The sequence below is a fragment of the Pongo abelii genome, chromosome 23 (genome assembly GCF_028885655.2).
Source record: "Pongo abelii isolate AG06213 chromosome 23, NHGRI_mPonAbe1-v2.0_pri, whole genome shotgun sequence".
Lineage (NCBI taxonomy): Eukaryota > Metazoa > Chordata > Mammalia > Primates > Hominidae > Pongo > Pongo abelii.
The window spans coordinates 51,969,173-51,987,131 of NC_085929.1; positions in this window are offsets into that span (position 1 = coordinate 51,969,173).

Consider the following 17,959-nt stretch of genomic DNA (forward strand, 5'->3'; position numbering starts at 1 on the left):
AGACATGAGGCATGAATCAATATGTATAAGATGTACATTGCTTCAGTTTGGAAAAGCAGGACAACTGGAAGCAGGGATTTCCAGGTCATAGGCATATAAAAGATAAATGGTTGCATCCTTTTGAGTCTTTGATCAGCCTTTCACTGAATACACAATTTCCATGTGAGCGGAGGGTAGAGTAGTCCTGTGTGCCCTAGTCTGGCTCAGTGAATTTGCATTTTCACATAAACGATAGGGCAGAGGAAGCAATCATATATGCACTTGTCTTAGGTGGGCAGAGGGCTGACGGTGAGTTCTGTCCTTTGTCCCACATCTGTGAAGATAAGCTATCAATTTACATTGCCAGGGTGAAATTCAACAGAACTGTTTTAGGGTAAAGATCCTGAGGCCCACAAGGAATTTCCTTGTGGGCAAATTGGGAGGGAGGTATGCAGCTTGTTTATCTTTGTAGCTATCTTATCTAGGAAGAAAATGGGAGGCAAGTTTGCCTGATGCAGTTCCCAGCTTGACTTTTCCCCTTGACTTTGTGATTTTGGAGTCCCGCGATTTTCCTTTCACAAGAACTAAGGGCTAGAGAGGGGAACTCACTTTCCCAAGGTCCCAGAGCCAGTTCAAGATGGAGCCAGGAATTGCGCCCAGTTCTAAAGTCCCAGCTACCTCTGACAGAATGCCCCCAAGGAGACAGTCAGCAGAGCTCCAGGAGGGGAAGACAGGTGACAACCCTCCAGTGTATTTCTCTAGCTTGACCTCTGCTGTGAATTCCAGGCTCGGTATCCAAATGTCGACTTGATAGCTTTACTGGGATGTCTAACAAGCAGGCAGTCAACATGAAGGCATCTGAACAGAACTAGTTTCCCTCTACCCACACCTGTCCCTCCAAAGTCTTCCCTGTCTTAGGCTATGGAAACCACAATGCTTCCAATTGCTCAGGCCAGAGAGTTTGGATCCATCGTTGGGCTCTCTCTCTCTCAATCCATGAGCAAATCCTGTTGGTAAGACTTCAAAATATAAAACAAATCTGGCCAGCCACGGTGGCTCACACCTGTAATCCCAACACTTTGGGAGGCCGAGATGGATGGATCATCTGAGGCCAGGAGTGAAACCCCATCTGTACTAAAAATACAAAAAAAGAAAAAAAAATTAGCTGTGCATGGTGGCTGGCACCTGTAATCCCAACTACTCGGGAGGATGAGCCAGGAGAATTGATTGAACCTGGGAGATAGAGGTTGCAGTGAGCTGAGATCATGCCATATTTTTTGCATGAATTGGTGAACTGTGGGCGTGAGTTTCACAGCCTAAGCCTGAACACCCAGGGTTCAGGCATACTGAGGACAGGTCTAGACAGCAAGGAATGTGGATCCTCCAAAGACCTCTTTGTGTGATGATGGAGGAGCTGCTGGGAAAATCTCACCCTAGGGGCAATGACAGTCCAGGCACACAGACGTACGTGTCCTAGTTATAACGCGTGACTGATAATGAAGAGAGCTGGGGCTCAGCTCCGTGGGGTCTGTTAGAGGTCTGGGAGAGGGCACTGGAATTCAAAAGCTAGTATCTCTGTGAGCCCTAGGGGGCACAGGCAGCGTGACCCCACAGTGGCACCCAAATCATGGCCCAAGCTGTCAGAGAGCATGATCAACCAAGCCTGGATGCCAGGTAAGTGGCACCACCTCCCGACGATGGAGAAGCCATGTCAAGAGGCCGGAACAACATGGTCTGAATCACACCCAACCGCATGCTCGTAGTGCAGCACTTCTAAGGAATGCATTAGTGCTGCATCCCTCTCTTCCCTGGGTTCAGAGGTGAGAGGACATGGCTTCTGCTGCAGAGAACTCATGCTCTGGAAGTCAAGGCTGCCATGAGCTGTGACGGCACCACTGCACTCCAGCCTGGGTGACAGAGCGAGAACCTGTCTTAAAAAACAAACAAACAAAAAAAACAAATGAACGTGTAAAATATGTGTTTACCAAGAGCCCACAACAGTATTCCCAAAGTTCTGGTCCTTGGCTTCTGCAGCAATGAAGAAGTCCTGGCTATGCACGGCTGCTCATGCCTGGAATCTCAGCACTTTGGGAGGCTGAGGCAGACAGATCACGAGGTCAGGAGTTCGAGACCAGCCTGGCCAACATGGCAAAACCCCATCTCTACTAAAAATACAAAAATTAGCCGGGCATGGTGGTAGGTGCCTGTAGTCCCAGCTACTCAGGAGGCTGAGGCAGGAGAATCGCTTGAACCCGGGAGGTAGAGGTTGCAGTGAGCCGAGACGCGCCACTGCACTCCAGCCGAGGTGACAGAGTGAGACTCTGCTTCAAAAAAGAAAAAAAAAAAAAAAAGATTGATACCTTTGGAGGATTTTGAGCAAAGAGTGATTGGACTTCCATGCTGGAATGACCTGTCTGGCTTCTGGGATGAGACTAGAGTGTAAGAAGGCAAGCATGGAACCGAGAGACCAGAGAGGACAGGGCCGTGGTAATTATCCAGGTAGGAGACAGCCGTGGCTCAGACCCAGATGGGCAGCAGAGGTGGTGAGAAGTGATTCGCTACTGCACAAATGTAAAGATGGAGCAAAGAAAGCTGCCGACAGATCAGATATGGGGTATGAACATGGGTCAGGATGATTCCAAGGTTTTTGGACTTGGCAATTATTTGAATAGAGTTGTGGTTACAAAAATGGATGTCTTATTTCAAAAGGATCTCTTGGGCTGAGCTCACCAAGCAGGGACAGGCACTGGACATTGGAGTTAACCCTTCTCCAGCCCCTTCGGTCCTGGTCATCCAGTGGAGGAGACACCAGGCAGCGGATGGTTTAACCAATCAGGTGGGGCAGGGCTGTAAGGACAGAGAGACCTGGTAGAAGTGAGGAGTGGAAATAGACTGCACCTGTGGCCTTGTTTCTTCTTCTGGGACACATATTTTAGGAAGGGTATTGACACATTGATGCATTAAACAAGATCCAGGGCCAGGCGCAGTGGCTCACGCATGTAACCCTAGTACTTTGGGAGGCCAATGCAGGTGGATTGCCTGAGGTCAGGAGTTAGAGACCACCCTTGGGCAACACGGTGAAACCCTGTCTCTCCTAAAATACAAAAGAAAAAAAAAATTAGCCAGACGTGGTGGTGCGCGCCTATAATCTCAGCTACTTGGGAGGCTGAGGCAGGAGAATCTCTTGAACCCGGGGGTCACAGGTTGCAGTGAACCGAGATCATACCACTGCACTCCAGCCTGGGCGACAGAGTGAGACTCCGTCTCAAAAAAAAAAAAAAAAAAAAAAAAGAGCCAGTGATAAGTCTAATAACTACCCTAATTTTGAAATAGAGGTGGCCATTATTTATTGAGGAAATGGTCACAGGTGCTGCTAATCTTCCCCTGGAATGTTCTGTACCTTCATCATGGGAAGAAGTACTGCATTCGGTGACGGGCTGGTTGGAATAAAGGAGCAAGTTTCCACCGGCCGGGCACGGTGGCTCACACGGATTACAGGGTCAGGAGTTCGAGACCAGCCCGGCCAATATGGTAAAAATACACACACACAAAAATTAGCCAGGCGTGGTGGCGGATGCCTGTAGTCCCAGCTACTTGGGAGGCTGAGGCAGGAGAATCGCTTGAACCCTGGAAGCGGAGGTTGGAGTACGCCGAAATCAGGCCACTGCACTCCAGCCTGGGAGACAGAGCAAGACTCTGTCTCAAAAAAAAAAAAAAAAGAAGCAGCAAGTTTCCCCCATTCCATTTCATGGGCTCCCTTCTCCTCCGGCTTCTCCGTGGATCTCTTGGGAATCTGTGTGCTCAGCTTAAGAAATCCTGTATTGGCCGGGAGCGGTGGTTCATGCCTATAATTCCAACACTTAAAAAAAATTTTGTCAAGCCAGGCATGGTGGCTCATGCCTGTAATCCCAGCAATTTGGGAGGCTGAGATGGGCAGATCACAAGATCAGAAGTACAAGACCAGCCTGGCCAACATGGTGAAACCCTGTCTCTACTAAAATAGAAAAATTAGCCAGGTGCAGTGGCTCACGCCTGTAATCTCAGCACTTTGGGAGGCCGAGGTGCTCAGATCACCTGAGGTCAGGAGTTTGAGACCAGCCTGGCCAATATGGTGAAACCCCATCTCTACTAAAAAATACAAAATATAGCCGGCTGTGGTGGCATGTGCCTGTGCTCCCAGCCACTCGGGAGGCTGAGGCAGGAGAATCGCTTGAACCCAGGAGGCAGATGTTGCAGTGAGCCGAGATTGCCCTACTGCCCTCCCACCTGGGCGACAGAGTGAGACTCCATCTAAAAAAAAAAAAAAATTTTTTTTCAAATATTAAAGAAAGAAGGATCCCTGAATTACACCCATTTTGCTGATGAGTTGAATAAAACGAGGCTCAGGCAGGTGAAGAGACTTGCTCAAGACCATGTGGTCCTGAGCTGGATGGGAATCCAGGCTGCGTGGCCACAAAGCCCACTTCAGACTGCTGCCCTCCGTCTGTAAATTGGAGATCACCCGGCTCACCTGGCTCGGCTGCTGTGAGAATTTGGTGCAATGTGTGTGCAAAGGTCCAGTCCACGGGAAGGGCTCCATCAACAGCTACTCCTGGGATCCTGGGATCGCCGGATGAGATGGAGGCCAGACAGAAAGAATGGGCTCTGGGCGCTTGCCCTGTGGCTGTCAGCGGCCTGGATGATTTGAGGATGTTTTTGAAGAGCCCAGCCCTCCCTCAGGCTACAAGTTGGCAAGTTGAGTCCCAGGCCCGGCTGGTGGCCTGGGGCCAGCTGGGTGGGTGGAGCAGGGAGCTGGCTGGTCACCGAGGCACCAAGCAGGGAGGAAGAGAGAGGCTCCCCCAAACTTGACCCAACCCTGCCTCGCAAGCAAGCACCAGAGGAGGGAAAGAATGGACTCGATCTCTCGACTCCTTTCATGTGGCCGTGTGCACAAGATGAATGGCCGGGGAGCTGTCAGGAGGAAGGCCTCGGCCTCTGGATCTGGGTGGTCTTCCTTCCTGTGGAATTAGCTGCACAGGCTCCACGCTCTCTTGCCTCCTCGCCAGGGTTCCCAAGTCACACCTGGTGCAGCCACAATTGCACTGAGGCCCCTGGAACCTCCTGGGGGTTTATTATTTATTATTTTTTTTTTTTTTGAGATGGAGTCTCGCTTTGTCACCCAGGCTGGAGTGCAGTGGTGTGATCTCGGCTCACTGCAAGTTCTGCCTCCCAGGTTCATGCCATTCTCCTGCCTCAGCCTCCCAAGTAGCTGGGACTACAGGCACCCACCACCATGCCCAGCTGATTTTTTTTTGTATTTTTTAGTGGAGACGGGGTTTCACTGTATTAGCCAGGATGGTCTCGATCTCCTGACCTTGTGATCGGCCCGCCTCGGCCTCCCAAAGTGCTGGGATTACAGGCGTGAGCCACCGCACCCGGCCTCTCTTATTTTTTTTTTGAGACAGAGTCTTGCTCTGTCTCCCAGGTTGGGAGTGCAGTGGCATGATCTCGGCTAACTCCCAGGTTCAAGTGATTCTTGTGCCTCAGCCTCTCGAGTAGCTGGGATTATGGGCACCACCATGCCTGGTAATTTTTGTATTTTTAGTAGAGATATGGTTTTGCCACGTTGGCCAGGCTAGTCTCGAAATCCTGGCCTCAAGTGATCCACCCGCCTTGTCCTCCCAAAGTGTTGGGATTACAGGTGTGAGCCACCGCACCCAGCCTATTTATATACGTATGTATGTATGTATTTATTTATTATTTTGTATGTATTTATTATTTATGTATGTATTTATTTATTATTTTTTTCTAAGACAGAGTCTCACTCTGTTGCCCAGGCTGGAGTACAGTGGTGTAATCTTGACTCACTGCAACCTCTGCCTTTCAGGTTCAAGCAATTCTCTTGCCTCAGCCTCCTGAGTAGCTGGGACCACATGCATGTGCCACCACGCCTGGCTAACTTTTGTAATTTAGTAGAGATGGGGTTTCACCATGTTGGCCAGGCTAGTCTTGAACTCCTGACCTCAAGTGATCCTCCTGCCTTGGCCTTCCAAAGTGCTGGGATGACACGCGTGTGACCTGCTGCACCTGGCCCTATTTATTTATTTTTGATGCAGAGTCTCTCTCTGCCACCCAGGCTAGAGTGCAGTGGTGCAATCTTGATCTTGCCTCACAGCAGTCTCCACCTCCTGGGCTCCAGCAATCCTCCCACCTCAGCCTCCCAAGTAGCTGGGTCTACAGTTGCGCACCACCACACTTGGCTAATTTTTGTATTTTTGTAGAGACCGGGTCTCACCATATTGCCCAGGTTGGTCTTGAACTCCTGGGCTCAAGAGATCTGTCTGCATCAGTCTCCTAGAATGCTGGGATTACAGGCGTGAGCCACCGTGCCGGCCCTCTTGGGGGTTTCTCGGGCTAAGCCATTACCTCTCAGCCTCCGTGCCCCGGTGGGCTCTGAAGGAGCCTGTTTCATCCTGAGCAATGGTGGAGGCGGAGGCTGCAGAGGAGGGGTGAAGTCCTGGGGCTCTGGAGGAGACAAAGGACCCTGTTGGTGTCCCTCAGACCCGGGTTCTGACCCCTCTGCTTCGTGTGACTTCAGACAAGTCGCTTTACCTCTGTGAGTCTGTTTCCCCAGCTGTAAAATGGGGATCATAACATCAACCTACCTCTCAGGATCCCCAAGAGGAGGAAGTAGGCGAATGTACAAGAAGGCCCCTTCCACCCAGCCTGGGCACTGCTGGTGCTCACAGGGACTCAGGAACAGTGCGTCATGGGGCGTGGGTCACCTTCCCTGGGCTCAAATACCAGCTTTGCCTCTCACTGGCCGAGTTCTCTTGGAAAAATGACCTACGTTTCCTAAGTCTGTGTTTCCACATCTGGAAAATGAGGATGATCCGCACATAGTTGTCCCAGTATTATTCCGAGAATTAAATGAGATACTTCATTAAAGTACTTGGTGCATAGGATGAATAAATAAATTATGGGAATATGTAAGGCCTGTGAGTGGAGAATGCCATGCTGGGGATGTTATTTGGAAGGATCCAGAATCACTAAAACAGAATTTAACAGGGAGAAGGATAAAAGTTCTCCATTAAAGTTCCAAACATGAGATTCGTATATTTTTCCATTTCTGTGTCAGAGAAGCCACACCTCTCCCATCACCAGCCCTTGGAACCTGCAGAAAGAAATGTCAAATGGGAAGACCTTGCATGTGCTGGCTTTTGGCATTCACCTGTTTCTTTTCACAGCCAACGAACCCGCACTGAGCACCGTCTGTGTGCCCTGAGGTAAGGGGTCTGGGGAAGCCCCAGGAAATGAGCCCAGGTCCTCATCCCTAAGGGGTTCACCCTTTAAGGCTGTTCAGCCTTCCTTGTTGAAAGTTCAGATGAACACCCTGAAATTGACCAAGTGGCTGGCTTTCTTCCACCCAGAAACACATTGGGAAATGGATATTCTAGAAGAGTTCTCCAACAACCATTTCTTGGAATTGTAAATGTCTGAGGGCTGCTGCAATACTTCGGATTATCTTGTTTTCTTGATCCGTGGAAGCCAAGATTTTAATGCTACATCTGTGTGAGTATCTTTTGATAATAAGAACCAAATGTTGTCGGTGGAAATGACTGGAAATTACACTTAGGATCAGAATGTGGGGTTTTAGATTCCCTCTTGGAAGGCAGTGCTGAGAAACAAACACAAGGGACATTTTCCCTATAAATCACTCAGGATGTTGCAACACTCAAGGCTCCTGCCTGCTCTCTCCAGGCATCAGGAAGCCTGGGATGGAGCACCCTGGGTGAAAGTAGTCCACTGGTCAGTAGTAAATATCCTATAGCTCAAATTAAACCTCCAGTTCCCGTCTCCCCTCTAAATTCTTTCTTATTTTTTCTAGACGGAGTCTCACTCTGTTGCCCAGGCTGAGTGCAGTGGCGCGATCTCGGCTCACTACAGCCTCCGCCTCCCAGGTTCAAGCAATTCTCCTGTCTCAGCCTCCTGAGTAGCTGGGACTACAGGTGCATGCCACCACGCCTGGCTATTTTTTGTATTTTTTAAATAGAGATGCGGTTTCACCATATTGGTCAGGCTGGTCTGGAACTCCTGTCCTCAGGTGATCCACTCACCTCGGCCTCCCAAAGTGCTGCGATTACAGACATGAGCCACTGTGCCCGGCCAGTTCCTTCTTTTTCTGCTGCTAGAAAGCTTCACCTGGCTGTCCCACAGGCACGTCCAAAATGAACTCATCATTTTCCCCAAACCTGCAGACTCCACATTGATGAAAGACACCACCTGGCCCTGGGAGAGAAACCTGGGAACCATTCCTGATCCTCCCCGCCGTGCTGCCCCCACATCAGTCAAGTCCTGGCCCTTCTCTCTCTCACTTAGCTCCCCCTTGGCACCGGTCCTGGTTTGGGGTCCTCCTGCAGAGCTCGGGCCATTGCTTCAGCCTCCTCTTGCCAGCCCCCAGCGGTCGGCCTCCCACTCCTCCAATCTCACCTCCAGCCAAAGTAATCTTTGGAAAAACCCAGCTCCCACTTGGCCATGGCTCTTCTTGAGAACTAAATTGGAACCTGAATGCATCAGTTTTCTCTACTTGAACTCCACCTTCACATGAAAACATAAATGACATCCACAGAAACTCAGATCTAGGATTTAGGAAAAGGCGGTAGGGAACTTCCAGGAACTGCTCTGAGACCAGGACACTCAGGGTGCAGACGGTCCCCCTTCCTTCTGTCCACTATGTCCTGAACAATGGAACTGATGGTCTGGTGGCAGGATCTGGTACCTGTGCTGGGCAGGGCCCAGGACATAGAGATGACCCAGAGGCAGTCCCTGCAGTGAGGGGCTCTGAGGATGGGTCGTTGAGAATGACTGAAAGGGGAGGGGCCAGACAGGGGCAGAGCCAGCTTGAGAAGCACCCTGGAAGGCAGGCCAAGAGCTGGATCCATGCCCGTGGGCTGGGGGTGATGGCAGAGCATTAGCAGGACACGGAATGGGTGGTGCTGGGCTTTCGAGCAATCCAGCTGAAGGCCACAAGCTCACCTATACCCCGTTCCAAATCTTCGCTTGTGGCTTGGGCTTTGCACTTGGGAATCAGGCTGAAGGACAGAGACCACCCTGGGCCCCACCATCCCTCAGCTAGAACTGCTTCTTAGGCTTGCGCCAGCATCTCCACAGTGTTGGGAGGCCTTCCTGTTGCAGTTTCTGATTAATAACAGATTTTATGTGCATTTGATTTCTTCCTGAGAGTTTCTGATTAATAACAGATTTTATGTGCATTTGATTCATTTTGCTTTTTAGAGGGCCTCAAGGAAATAAATATTTGCTCGGTGAATGAACAGTCCCCATTTCTCTAACATAACTCCCCTCCCAGTCTGCCCTGAGACACCCAAAGGGCAAAGCTAACAAGAGCTCAATGTGGTTTTGTCAATGATGGGGACATCTCTAGCACAACAGTAATCATGGCTAATGCCTGCTGGGCCCCTATCATGTTCTCAGCATTTTGTTTGGATGACTTCATGTCACGCCGACAGCAATCTGTGAGCTCCATGCTCTGATTACTCCCATTTGCAGATGAGAAATTGAGGCTGCCGTGGGCTAAGCCACCTGTGGAAAGTCACCCAGTCAGTGAGGGTCTGGACGCAGCTGGTTTCACTCCAGAAAGCCCACTGTGATGCATGGTGCTGGGCTGCCCTGGCCCCGAGATCCAGCAAAGCTCCTTCCTGTGGCACATTCTCTTTCACCCCCTTCTTCCTGCTAGAGCACAGACCTGAGCCAGCCACCCTCCAAGCCTATGATCAGTGGGCGCAGAGTCTAAAGAACTGTATTGAGGCCGGATGAGGTGGCTCACACCTGTCATCCCAGCACTTTGGGAGGCCAAGGAAGGTGGGTAGATCACTTGAGGTCAGGAGTTCAAGACCAGCCTGGCCAACATGATGAAACCCCGTCTCTACCAAAAATACAAAAATTAGCTGTGTATGGCGGCGCACGCCATGCCTGTAATCCCAGCTACTCAGGAGGCTGAGGCAGGAGAATCATCTGAAACTGGGAGGTGGAGGTTGCAGTGAGCTGAGACCACGCCACTGCACTCCAGTCCTAGCCTGGGTGATGGAGCAAGACTCTGTCTCAAAAAAACAAACAACAACAACAACAACAAAAACCAAGAACTGTCTTGCACAGAATGTGGGACAAACTCAGAACAGTCAGTACTCAGCATATGTCTGCGGAAAGAGTGATGGGTGCCTTCCCTAATAAGACAGTCAACAGCCCCCACCGCTGCAGGACCCTGCCTTCCCCGGAACCAGCAACTCTTTTGGATGCCAACACTAAAGGCTTTTGGGCAGCTGTAAATTGATATCTGGGAGGGGAAGTCCTTACCCCTCAATCCAGTTGATATAAATGGATCCATCTGTCCTTTCCAAATGGCTGGTCCTACGAGCAGTCAGCTCTGTGGTCAAAAAGATTCACTGAACACCCACAGAATGGTCAAACGTTTTGGTGAATCCATCATAAATCAATGTGTGGTTTTCTTTTGGGAAGGCAGGCATGGGCTTTGGGTACAGGAGGGTCACAGAAGTAACAGTGGAGTACTCTGTCCCCACCTCCCCGCAGAGGAGCCCATCCTAAAGGGGCCACTTCCAGCCATTCTGACTGCAGTCACTGCCTCCTGGGCCCTGGGTGCGTGTAATTGGTTCTGCATGGTGTTTGTTATGGTTTAGCTTGAAATCAGAAAGAAAGAACTTGGTGGGGAGGGTGTCAGAGACCACATGGTTGACTCCCTACTGGCGTCTCTACTAACCTGTTCCCAATTAGAGGTTTGTGGGGCTCAGGACCTGGAGTTTGTTTGCAAAGCTCTTTGACCAAATTCAGCCTCTGAGCGCCCTTTTTGGAGCCGTGTTTCCTTTTTAAAATGCAGGCTAAAAAAGTGGAGGTGAGAAACAGCAAGATCGTGCGGCCGGGAAGGGTTGGGATATTATTAACCCTTGTCCTTCTGCACCAGGCTAAGTCCAGCAACAGGTTTACAGGGCTGACACTCCTCCAGCCAATGCTTCCAGCTGTTGCTGGCCACCTGGATTCAAGAAACAGCTAGGTGGAAATTTGGGAAGAAGCAGTATTTTCTTCCAGGGCTTGGGTACCATTTTTGCCATCTACAGAAATACACTTTGCTATATTTAGGCAGTGCTATTAACAGGCCTCTCTCTCTTTTTGCTCCCCCTCAAGAATGTTTCTCAGTTTGTTTTTGTCATTTAACATTTTTTTCCTACCACCTGGAGAAATCATCAAACACTCACATCCATGAATCAAGTTTTCCTGCCACTTGCTAATTAAAATAAATCTCTGGCCAGATCATGGCCGTCTAGCCTAATTTAGGTGTCAGTGGAAAATATGTGTGTATGTTTCCCCCACCTCGGAGAGCTGGTCGCTGGTATTTATGGGCACCTGCTCTGTGCCAGGCACTGCTGGTTGCCCTACACACATTCGCCGAGTTCAGGCTCTTTTCCGCTACGTTGTGGGAACTGTGATCCTCATACCACGTTACAGAGAGAACGCTGTGCCCTAGGGAGGTCATGCCACTTCAATTCCACAGCCACAAGGGCTCGGGGAGATGGAGATCAGAATCCAGATTTGCTTGACTCTCATCTGTGTCCAACATGATGCTAAACAGCCACCCTCGGTGTGGCGCTCAGGTCAGAGCTGGAAGTGAGACACATTTGGGACATCCACTTCTGAGGTTCGGCAGATTTTATTTTGACTTAGAATTCCACCAGTGTCTGACTAATTGATCCTGCCTGAAGCATGTTCCATCAAAAGGGCCCTGGCCTAGGGACTCGAGGGGGGCGGACCTCCCTCTGAATACACCACCGTCCATCAGCACTACCCGAGAAGTCAGCTTTTAACTTCCAGACCTCTCCCCACGATGAAGGTGACAAGTGAGGCCCTCTTTATTGCTCCCAGAGGTCCCAGCATTTTAGATATTTTAGGTATGAATTAGGAAAAACCACCCCTGCCCCCATGCAGGGCTCTCTGGGTGGGTGTGGTCCCTTGTCCAGACACACGGCTTGGCCAGCTTCCAGTGGGTGACATCCGGGGCACAGCCTTTATCCCAACAACTGACAACCACAGGGTCACAAGCAAATGGGTCATATGGATCATATTGAGGGAACTGCATGCAGACACCATTCTAGACACTTATAGTTATATGAACTCATTTAATCTGCACAACAGTCATATGAGGTAGGTTCTATCGCTATTGCCATTTAACGGATGAGGAGGCCGGTCGGGCGCGGCGGCTCATACCTATAATCCCAGCACTTTGGGAGGCTGAGGCGGGTGGATTACTTGAGGTTAGGAGTTTGAGACCAGCCTGACCAACATGGCAAAACCTTGCCTCTACTAAAAAAATAAATACAAAAAAAATTAGCTAGGCGTGGTGGTGTGCACCTGTAATCCTAACTACTCAGGAGGCTAGGGCAGGAGAATCGCTTGAACCCAGGAGGCAGAGGTTGTGGTAAGTCAAGATCACACTACTACACTCCAGCCTGGGCAACAGAGCAAGACTCTATCTCAAAAAACAACCAACTAAACAAACAAACAAACAGATGAGGAAGCTGAGGTTGTCATTTGAGAATACAGGAACCATGGGCCAAGGCTTTTTTTGTTTTTTGGGGTTTTTTTTTTTCAGACAGGACCTCACTCCGTCCCAGTCACACAGGCTGGAGTGCAGTGGTGCGATCACAGCCACTGCAGCCTCCTGCAGGTTCAAGCAGTCTTCCCACTTCAGCCTCCTGAGTAGCTCGGACCACAGGCATACACCATCATACCCAGCTAATTTTTGTATTTTTTGTAGAGGTGGTGTCTCACTACCAGCCACCAGCCCAGGCTGGTTTTGAACTCCTGGGCTCCAGTGATTCTCTCACTTCAGCCTCTCAAAGTGCTGGGATTACAGGCATGAGCCACCACACCTGGCCCCAGGGTTATTTTATAGGACAAACTCTACCACGTGACTCTCCTGAATCCTTCTGGGCAGCCCTCACTGTAACATCACAGAAGATGGACATGGCCTCCAAAGCCCCCTCGGTCAGGTTCCTGCCTCACCCCCTCCAGGGCCCCACACCCACCCTGCTCTGGCAGCACTCCAAAAGTGCTCTGAGCCTTTGCACTGGCTCTCTATCCTCCTCAGATTATCCTTCCCCACCTGGTCTGCCTGGCAAACACCTCTTCTTCATCTCTCAACACTTCCTTGAGCATCGTGGTTTGAGGGTCTTTTCAAGAGCAGCTTCTTTCTTCCTTCCTCTGGGTCCTGCTGTGTCCACCACATACATCTGTCACAGGACACCTTACAGCTTTTCTGTGTTCACTGTGCACCTCCTGCAGTCGACAGTGGGTCCTGGGAGGACAGGCGCCAGGCCACTGTAGGGGTCTTGTACCCTAGGCATCCTGCAGGCTGGCCCAGGCTAACTGCTTAGTGCTTGGGAAGGGCCCTGCCCTTCTGCCAACCCCCAGCCCAGGCCAGCCTTGTTCAATGAGCCTGCCCCCACCCAATCTCCATGCCACCCATGTTAGGCTCCTCAGGGATGATCCAAACCACACTTAATATTTGCTGAAACCAAAATACCTTCTGTCTAGATCTGATGGTTGCGAAGTTCTGGATAACATAATCTAGCCTGTTCTTTTCTCATACTTGTTTGGTGGCACTGGTTTGCTGATGTCTTGAGCATCTGTGAAACAGTCTCACAGAGGCCTGGGGAGAAAGCAAGCAGACGTAGAAATCTTATGGAGATTGCTACTCATTTCAGTGAACCCAAGGCCGTGTTCTCAGCAAAGCATGCTGGGAAACACTGGGCTAGGCATGTGTGGTGAACATGGGTCCTCGGACTCTCAGCTCCTCAAGGGAGATGAACTCAAATTCATGGTGACAGTATTCAGATCGTCCAGGGTAAGGGCTTTCCGAATTAAGAGAAGCCCTCAGTACAGACCTCTTGCACCGCTAGATACCTCACTCGGAAATTGCAGCATAATGGTTTTGCATGGCTATAAAAGGGCCTGGAGTAAGCCGTGTTGGCCAGGCCTCATGCCCAAATTCCTGGGGCATTTTCCTCATCCTACAGCCCCGCACTATTGGGGCTTTGTAGTAATGTCTGGGCGGCACCCACACGCGGGCCCCCTGTCGCCATGAAATGATGGCCCATTGGTGCCCTACCTGGCTGTGTGCACTGCGATGACAGGTCCTGAGGAACACGGATGGTGGTGGTGAGAGGGGAGGAGGCAGCGCGAATCTCAAGCCTCTTTCTGACTTGGGCAGCTGGCTGGGTGGGAGTCTCTTTCACAGAGGCAGGAAACGCAGGAGGCAAGCCAGGGTTGGGGTGGAAATGTAATCAGCGTCCTAGGGCTGCCATGACAAAGCCCCACAGACCGGCGGCTTAGACCCCAGACTTCTTTTTTTTTTTGGAGACTGAGTTTTGCTTTTATCGCCCAGGCTGGAATGCAGTGGTGCGATCTCAGCTCACTGCAACCTCCACCTTCTGGGTTCAAGTGATTCTCCTGCCTCAGCCTCCTGAGTAGCTGGGACTACGGGCATGCACCATCACACCAGCTAATTATTGTATTTTTAGTAGAGATGACATTTCACCATGTTGGCCAGGTGTCGAACTCCTGACCTCAGGTGATCCACCCGCCTTGGCCTCCCAAAGTCTTGGAATTACAGGTGTGAGCCACCGCACCCAGCTTAGATCCTGGGCTTCTTGCCTCATAGTTCTGGAGGCTGGAAGTCTGAGACAAAGGTGTCGGCAGTGCTGGTTTCTTCAGAGGTCCCCTGCCTTGCCCTGTAGATGCCTCCTCCTCCTATGTCTTCACGTGGGCATCCCTCTGTGTGTGTCTGTGTCCTAATCTCTGCTTAAAAGAATAATAAGGTGGGCTGGGCGCGGTGGCTCACGCCTGTAATCCCAGTACTTTGGGAGGCCGTGGCGGGCAGATCACGAGGTCAGGAGTTTGAGACCAGCCTGGCCAACATGGTCAAACCCTGTCTCTACTAAACATACAAAAATTAGCTGGGCCTGGTGGTGGGTGCCTGTAATCTCAGCTACTCGGGAGGCTGAGGCAGGAGAATTGTTTGAACCCAGGAGGTGGGGGTTGCGGTGAGCCGAGATTGCACCATTACACTCTAGCCTGGATGACAGGGCAAGACTCCATCTCCAAAAAAAAAAAAAAAAAAAAGAATAAGGCAACTTCAGCCCTCATCTGTTAAATGGGAAGACAACCAGTCACATTCTTATAAGAACTCACCCTAATAGACTCATTTTACCCTAATGACACCATTGAACACCCTGTCTCCATGTGCGGCCACATTCTGAGGTTCTGGTGATGACAGACTTCAACATGTGGATTTCTCGGGGACATGATTCCGCCTGGAACAGCATGTGTGCAGTTCTGAACAGGCCAAGTTCTGAGAACCTCTGAGATGTCCAAGAGGTGGCGTTGGAGGTATGTGTCTAGGTTCAGAGGGAGGGCAGGGCTGGGGCTGGGAAAATGATGGTGCCTAGAGCCACAGAGTTGAGCCAGGACTAAACACACAGGAAACCCACAGGGAAAAGGGGGATGGCAGCTGTGACTGATGGGACACAGGAGACCCAGGGGACAGTGGAGTCACAGGAGGGACCCACGGAAGGGACTGCTTCAAGGAAGAGGAAGTGTGGCCATGCTGAATTGGTTTTGTTGGGGCAGGCCTCTTTCCCCCAGCCCTCATTGTATTTCATGTCTTCCCCAAGATGGCGGGCATCTGGAGACAGGAACTTGGTTTTATCCAAGTCCCCAGCACCCACCCCAGGGGCTTGGCTCAGGAAAGGAATAAAAATTGAAATATAAAAGTATCCATAGGCCAGGTGTGGTGGCTCACGCCTTATAATCCCAGCACTTTGGGAGGCCGAGGCGGGTAGATCACCTGAGGTCAGGAGTTCAAGACCAGCCTGGCCAAGATGGTGAAATCCTGTCTCTACTAAAAATACAAAAAATTAGCCAGGCATGGTGGCGGGCGCCTGTAATCCTAGCTACTCTGGAAGCTGAGGCAGGAGAATTGCTTGAACCCAGGAGGCGGAGGTTGCAGTGAGCCGAGATCACGCCACTGCACTCCAGCCTGAGCAACAAGAGTGAAACTCCATCTAAAAAACAAAAAATTCATTTACAGTTTTCCTTAATCAGGTATGAATTTCTACTTTAATAAAATCAGCCTCCCTTCTGAGAGTTAAAGATGGGTAGACATAGACTTTGATCATAAGAGGCGTACACCCTGCCCAGCAAATGGTTCTGAGCTAAAGTGAAACACTCAGACAGGCTGTTCTACTTGGAAGATTAAAAAAAAAAAAAGACAAAAAGAAAAAGACCCAACCCAGCCTGTGCTCACTGTGTCTTTCTTTGGCTTTTAAACACTGATTGGTCGAAGTGAATGATGTTTTCCAGATGCTCCCATCTCCTCCAGCCTGGAGTCCAGCTGGCCAGCTGGGCCCCCACTGCGGGCCTCTCCTTCAGTCCAGCCTCCTGCGCAGCCAGGCGGCCTTCCCCGGGCCCAGCTTCCATCCCTCCTCCCTTCAGCGGTGTGGCTGCGGCCTCGCTTCCTGAGTAGAGGAGGCCTGGGCCCATGGTCCCCGTGGACCCTTCTGGCTCTAACATTCTACAGCTGTGTGCTTCCCGGGCTTATGGTGCCTCAGAATCAAAGTCAGGCATTCGAGGACCCCAAGGGGGTTAGCAGTCATGACGCCTTTTATTTGAAAAGTGCTTCATAATCCTCAGGGACACCCCCTCCACATCTGTCCCAAGCTGCCTGCCTGGCCCCACCTCCTTGAGCATGGGTCCTGGTCCCACTGCCTTGATAAACCCACTCCTGGTGACATGCACCCCATGCTTGCTCTGCCTCTGAGCTGCTATCCTGGGACTCCTCCACCCCTTGGCATTCATCGCACACTGGCTTGAATCAATAGATAGCTTTCTTCTCTTAGAATAAATATCTTTCTGGCTGGGTGCAGTGGCTCATGCCTGTAATCCCAACACTTTGGGAGGCCAAGGAGGATGGGTTACATGAGGTCAGGAGTTCGAGAGAGACCAGCCTGTCCAACACGGTGAAACTCAGTCTCTACCAAAAATAGAAAAATTAGCTGGGTGTGGCAATGCACACCTGTAATCCCAGCTACTCAGGAGGCTGAAGCACGCGAATCACTTGAACCTGGGAGATGGAAGCTGCGATGAGCCGAGATCGCACCACTGTACTCCAGCCTGGGTGACAGAGAAGAATTATGCATTCAGAGGAAGTTGCAAAAAAATAGCACAGAGACTTCTGTTTCTGGAAAGATAGAGAATATATACTTTTCCCTATTTCTCCCGCTAGGTACGATCCCAAACCCCAGACATTAAATATGAAACAAACATAAGAATATTCTGAGAGAAGGCTGGGTGAAGTGGCTCATGCCTATAATCCCAGCACTTTGGGAGGCCGAGGTGGGTGGATCATTTGAGGTCAGGAGTTCGAGACCAACCTGGCCAACATGGTGAAATCCTGTCTTTACTAAAAATACCAAAAAATTATCCAGGCATGGTAGCGCATGCCTGTAATCTCAGCTCCTTAGGAGGCTGAAGCAAGAGAATTGCTTGAACCCAGAAGGCGGAGGTTGCAGTGAGCTGAGATCATGCCACTGCACTCCAGCATGGGTGACAGACGGAGACTCCATCTAAAAAAAAAAAAAAAAAAGAAAATTCTAAGAAGGCAAATTGACTAGGGACCACAGGACCCAGGGAGCCAGCATGGTGGTGGGCTCTCTGGGTCTTCCTTCTGCCTTGTATACATATTATAAAGTTGGAGCTAGGGGAGCTGGCATCTAGAAATGCCAAGAGGCCCAGACAAAAACAAGTCCCACCAAAAGCCTGTTCTCTCTCACCAAAGGACTAGCAGACGGGCAGTCTAGCAAGACAGAAAACTTAGACAATAACTGCTCTAACTAAACACCACAGAAAGAAAACATCA